Below are 7152 nucleotides of genomic sequence, written 5' to 3'. Positions count from 1 at the left end.
GAGCAGTGGCCAAGAGCTAGGACCACCTTATCTTACCACTCGCTGCTGTCCTTCCCCTGAGAGAGAGACCTTCTTCCTGTGTCCTGTCTTTTTATTGCCTTTCTGTTCTGCCTTCTCATTGGTTCTAAAACCAACCACATGACTTCCTCGTCACTGCCTGTCTATACAGACCTCCAGGTCTCTATGGTTAGTACTGAGATTAAAGGTTCAGGTCACCACTTGACTGTGTCCTTGAACACACAGAGATTCTGCCTGCCATGTGATCGGATTAAGGGAATGTGCCACCACTGCCAAACTTCTGATAAATCGTTTGCTCTTAGCTCTGATCCCCAAGCAACTTTATTTATTAACGTACAAATAAAATCACATTTCAGCACTAATAAAATATCACCATAAATAGGTCTCTTTCCATTCTCCCTTTCTCCATTGCCTCCAGGATTGGGCCACTTCTGAGTGTGACAATGAGTTCATTTCCATTCACCCTGAGAATGTAAGAATAATAAATTTATGTATTAAACTATGTGTCTCAAAAAATATACAGATAGACTGAAAGTTTTAAAAAAATGAGAAAAGATACAAGATATAAATTGCAACCCTAAGAAAGCTAGAGTGGCAATATACGTATCAGACAAAACACACTTTAAAACAAAACATTACAGGATAAACAATGCTTTCTAATGATGAAAGGATTTAACTATCAGGAGCTATCACAATTATGAACATGTAATCATCTAAGAACAGAAAACAAAATGCATGAAGCAAAAAGTCACAGAAATACAATAGACCATTCAAAAATACTAACTGGAGATTTCAATTACTACTTTCAGTAACAGAACAATAGAGAAAAGTTAACAATGAGATAAAAAACTTGAACAACACTAAGAACCAAATAGTCCTACAAATACATCTACACAACAATCCACTCAAGAGTAGCAGAATAGACATGCTTCTCAAGTGCATGTAGAACATTCTCAATGTTAGATCATACTCTGGCAAGAAGAAAAAGAAAATAAAGGTAAAGAATCAAGTATGCTCTTTAACCACAATGAAATGGAGTTAGAAATCAATAATAAGGAAATTATGAAAATAAAAATCTATGAAAATTAAATAGTATAACAATGTGTAAAAGAAGAAATAAAAAAGGGAAGTTAAAAAACGCACACCTGGTAGAGAAGACCTACAATCCCAGCCACTAGACAGCTAAAGCAGGAGAATTGAAAGTTCAACTACAGAGGAAATACATTGGAAGTTACAAATGTAAATGAAGACAAAATATATGAATATCTATAAGACATTACTAAATTAGTGTTTAGGGAAATTTTTAAATGATGAGTGCCTGTTTAAAAGAAAAAAACAACAAGAAAAGGGGGCTAGAGAGATGGTGCAGCAGTTACAAGCCCTTGCTGTGTTGGGACCAGCCAACTTGTCAAACAGCACCTGAATAGGGGAGTAAGGATTAAGAAAGAAAGAGACAGAAGATAGAATTGGGAGGGCTCTCAGTGAATACTGCAGCAGCCTCAAATTTATTTCTTATAGTCTTTTTATACCCAAAGCAAGGGGGGCAAAAGACTTCTTTACCATGATTCAAGAAACCAACAAGAGTAAACACCTCATGAATTCTCAAAACATCAAGCAACCACTCCTTTAGCCAAACATCCTGTTATTTGGCCTTGAGGAGCAAAAACAAGCTTGAACTCTCTGGCCTTAAGTCAAGATGGAATTAAGCCATAAGCTGGAGTCACTGTGGGCTCCCACATTGCTGTTCTTGCAAAGGACCCTAGTTTGGTTCCCACAAGCCACATCCAGTAGTCAAAACCATTAGCAATTATAGGTTCAAGGGATATAATGCCCTGTGGACTCTTCAAGAACCCATATATATACACTCATACATACAAAGATCACACACACACACACACACACACACACACACACACACACACACACACATTTTTAAAATCTTTTTTAAAAAGTATTAGCTCAATAACCTGACCTTTTGTCTAAAGAAACTGGAAAAAAGTAAGTAAACCTGAAACAAGAAAAAAGTATAAAATAATGGAGATTTGAGTGGAAATTAATAAATATAGACTAGAAAAACAGTATATAAAATCAATTATCCCACTTCCATAATGGTGGGAAACATGGTGCTAGGTAGTCAGGCACATGCCTGAGAACTTACATTGTGATCCACTTGGCCTTGCATTGGCTTTTGAACAAGGCCACAACTTCCTAATCCTTTTCAGATAGCTCCACTAACTAGGAACCAAGCATTCAAACAGATTAGCCTACAGGGGACATTCTCATTCAAATCACCACAAAACAAATTAGCTTTTGGTTAGATTGAGCAAGAAAATTTACTGAGAAAAGTAGAGAATGTTCCAGTTACCAGAATTGGAAATAATCCATAAGATGGAATGGCAGCATGGTTGAGCCCCATCCCACATAAAACTCCTAACTCCCTTACACCTTTCTCAAGGCTCTGGTTTATCACCACATTTAGAACTAGAATGTCTACCTTTTCTGCTGGGCCTCTGAACTTGTATCTTCATAGAACTGTTTTGCCTTACACAGTTTTGCCTTATGTTTTGGGCCTACTTATGTTTCTGCCCCTCCAAACCTGGAAAATCCTGCTTGTATCTTTCACAGCTAAGAGGTAAAAGCACTTCAGGTTGTGAGCTCCCATATGCAGACACACACCAACTGGTTATGGATATATAGATCACTGGGTTCAGTCTTACAGAGGTTAAATATCTTTTGGGTATAGATAATACTGAACAAATTGTTTCATGCTGTTCTACTCTACTGAGAAGGCAGATCTGGAGTTGGATTTTGGCCGATTTGCTTTAGACCCAGGCATGTTTGTTTACAAGTTTCCTCAAAAGTCTCTGTCCTGGGTCAGGCTGTCAACTTAACCTCCATGACAGGGAAAAGGAGAGCAAAAGAGAACAACACAGGAAAATATACTATGTGCTTAAAAACAGCTAAAAAGTAAACTACTCACAATAAGGATTGCTGTTGCTTATCACATACTCCATTTTTTGGTTTTGTTTAACTCTAAATATGCCCCTCCTTTTCCTTGGTTTTGTTTACTATCTTTAAAGCTTTTATTGAAACTTTAACTTTCTGTATTTTAGGATTTATAAACTCATTGAGTATGATTTTTAAAATCTATGTATAGATAATTTTATTTTGCAATAACTACATACCATGTATATAACTTGGATTCAACTATTGTTTAGGAAAAGATTGTATGCCTGATGGGCTCACCTTGGAGTACCATGTGGCTTGCTGCCGTCTTAGCTAATGACCTATGTTCACCTTGGATTACATAACAACCATGTGGCTTGCCACCATCTTGGCAGCCATGTGACTCAGACACCATCTTTACTAGGATTAAAGGAAGGGCATGCCATGTGACTTCACCACCATTGTGGAGGGAGAGACCAATTTTTATATCCCATCACATTGTATTCTGTATATGTTGTCAATATTAAGTCTAAAGCAAGTAAAAAAAAAAAGGAAAAAAACAAGTTTGAAGTAAACTTAAAGTTTAATGTAAAATAATATTCAAAATCTTGTATATAAATTGGTTATAAAAGACTGAATAATTGAATAAAATGGGTTAAATTTCAATATATTTGCATTGCAGGAAACCCCTAAGCTCAAGTGGTTCCCTTGGATAGAGCACAAGTTCTCTTGGGTAAGCTGGGGTAAGCTTTTTACTATAGTAAGCTGCATGCTAGCCTCTTTTCAGGACAAGGATGCATGGGAAATAAGACCTGCCAGAAGTCTGCTGCTTCTGCCTCTAGCTGCGTAGGCCTGACCATCTCTAGCCATGTAAGCCAAACCAGAAAAAAAAAATCCTCTTTATCTTAAAGGTAAATTACTCCTCACGTCTCACACAACAGGGCAGATAGATTCTCTTACCCAGTGGAGGATCTCAGAGTCTACACCCACATCCTAAATGTCTCAAACAACAGAGAGACAAATAGCATTTGTCTCTGCCCTCAATGTCTCCTGTGGTGACATAAGAGGGTGCTGTGAACAGGCAAACCTTGTAACTAAGCCTTCACCCAACTGGTATGGGACCTGCTAGTTCAATTGGCCATGCCTTTACCCTGGCATCAATTCTTTCTCTTATTAAAAGCTAATTACAGGGTAAAATCTAATTACTTAACTACCCTTGTTCCCTTATTACAGGAGGATACTAGACATTCTGTCATCAAACTCACAGCTTTGGAAAATTGTACAAAATATCTAAGAGGTATCATTGACAGCTGGTTTTATATCTGTAGAGTCAACAAATGATTCTATTAAGTGATGTCTCAAACCTTTAGATTAGGAGAAGATGACTTAAATGAAGGAGGTTCTCTCCAACCTGAGCTCACTTGTGGTGCTTTGAGAAAATAATCTAGTCTCTATGCAGACAGAGAGCTCCAGGGCCAATGCCTATGCTCTCACCTTGAAGCCTACAAGGAGTATAAGGCCTTTGCCAATGGTGCTTGTGGGAAACATCCTAAGAAATTCCAGAAGCCAAAAGTTCATTTAATTTGGCTATCTTGCCTTACAAATTATGCCTCTAAACAACCATTTATTTTTATAAAATGATATTAAGAAACATGCTTACTGCTGTCATAATGTGGTGACCTAGAGATTTGTCCATCAGCAGGAGGAGTAAAGAGTTGGCTTTAGCCTTCTTTGTCAAATTAGTCCATGTTACATTATTTATTACAGATTTGACATGACTGGCTGCTTTCATCTTTCATCTGTTGGTTGAGGGTATGGAATGAAAACATTGTAGAGAATTTTTTTTTTTAAATATTTATTTATTTATTATGTATACAGTGTTCTGTCTGCACAACAGAAGAGGGCACCAGATCTCATTATGGATGGTTGTGAGCCACCATGTGGTTGCTGGGAATTGAACTCAAGACCTCTGGAAGAGCAGCCAGTGCTCTTAACCTCTGAGCCATCTCTCCAGCCCTGTAGAGAATTTTTTAAAGGCTCTGTTAATAGGGTTAATTTTAGAAAACTTTGTAAAGTGAATCATTTACTCTAGACAAAGCCATCACTGTCTCTGAGACTATACTTTTTTAATTGGAAATTATTTCTTGGGATAGAATACAACTCAGAATTAAATTGTCTCTTTATACAGTCTGACAATATAAAATATATTTACTATATAGTCTTGGAAGATAGGTACAACAATTTGATGCTAACAAAAATATATATTAAGTCATGTATTCAAATTCTGGATATGGTCATTTAAGGTAATGGACCCAATTTTTAAAATTTCACCTTATCAAATTGTTTCTAACCAAAAATTTGTTTTACTTAAAATACTCTGGTTTTGTTCATTAAATAATAGGTGGTATTGTTAATATTTTAATAAAATATACAAAGTTCATCATATGTGGAAGCAAGGAATACCACTTAGACACTTTCTGTTCAGATTCATTCCTTGGATGCTGACTTTAACTGACTTCTTTTTCAAAGCTTCCAGGTGCTTGTCCCTTATGCAGGAGTCTGATGTAAACAAACAGCTAATTACAGTCACCTTATCCTTCTATAGAGCTCTGGTACATGGTCCAGCCAGTTGTACAATTGCACTTAACTTATGTTAATCTTGATGTAAGAGTTTTTCTCCTGTGATGTTCCCCACAAAGTTGTACAGTTATTACTTCCTGACTGGTGTTCTGGATCTTTGCCAACTGTCAAGTTTCCTCACGGCCCCTTGGATGGACCCTCTGAGTCACTCTATCTGCTGCTCCCCTCATTACCCTTCTGTCAGCCTTGAAGCAGTTACCAAGAGATCAGCCGCCCCCCAAACCCCTAAAATCAGTCCGGGTTACCTCTAAAAGGGGACTAATGGGCCATGTGCCATCAACTCACCCCTCTTCTTGCCACTCTGGATGTTATTTGAAGCCTTCTTTGCATCAATTAACCTCTCTGTCTCACCAGCTCAAATCAGCTTAACATCCTTCAGGACCAGATCAACTTCTTGACTGCTACAGTACTCCAAGATTAAAAAGGACTAGATCTGACCACTGTGATGAAACTTGTGCCATCTCCACAAATGATGCTGCTTCTGTCCACATCAACAAATCCTAACTGGTTTGAGATGGAGCCTAGAGACAGGGACCAGACAAAAATTCCTTCTAGTTCCCTCCTACTCTGGCTCCTCTCCTGGATCACTCTTTCCTCTTTATTATCCTCATACCTATGTTGTTTCCTTGTCTTTTAAATGTTTTATTTACTGAATGTTTACTTACTTCACCCTAAACCCAAATAAAATGTTCCATAAAAGCTCTCCCAATAGCTCTCACCCTACAACAGCTCCATTTGTTCCTTATACGTGTGCAAAAAAAACAAAAAAAACAAAAAACAAAAAAACAAAAAAACAAACAAAAAAAAAAACCGTTTAGAGTCTACAGAGAAACTCTGGCTAAAAGGGACCTTCATCCCAGGCCAGATACAATCCTTTACATTATTAGTCTCCTAGTTTCTCCTGTTCCTTTCCTTTGAGGCTCTGTAAGTCCCTGCTACTTCTGCTGCCTCATTTTGATTCAACAGCCCTGGCAATGGGACCAGTCACTGTCACTCTGAATTCTATGCTTTTTCTCACCAGCTCACTCTGTCTCTCCAACCTCCATTCCTCCCTATCCCCCAACCTTCCTGAAAAATCTCAGTTTTACTCTGTAACCAACTCATCTGCTTACAACCCACTAATAGTTATTTCCCAAGTCTCTTCAGGAATAAAGTACAGCAATCACCTAATCCATCACAGCTGATCAAATTAAGACTCTCCCACAGCTATATGACAGAGTGCCCTCTCCTCAATGGACCCAGAACTATCCCCTCCAACAAAGACCCTTCTTAGCAGAAAACAACTATAACACCCCTGCCCAGCATTTTTTTATCTTCTCAAAATTAGCAATGGTAGTTTTCTGCTGAAGGACTATACTTCCCAGCTTCCCTTGCCATCTTTCCATACTCATAAGGGGCCATATCCCATCTTCCTCTGTAGGCATTTTGGCCATTTACACACACACACATGAGTGACAAAATGCTCCCTTGCCTAACATCAGACCAATCATTTCTTTCCACCTTCTCTCCCTCTATAGCTACCTTTAAATAATCTAAATAATGGAGGAG

The sequence above is a fragment of the Peromyscus eremicus genome, chromosome X, assembly GCF_949786415.1.
Source record: "Peromyscus eremicus chromosome X, PerEre_H2_v1, whole genome shotgun sequence".
Taxonomy (NCBI): Eukaryota; Metazoa; Chordata; class Mammalia; order Rodentia; family Cricetidae; genus Peromyscus; species Peromyscus eremicus.
The sequence above is the reverse complement of the archived record's forward strand: the minus strand, read 5'-3'. Positions refer to the sequence as shown.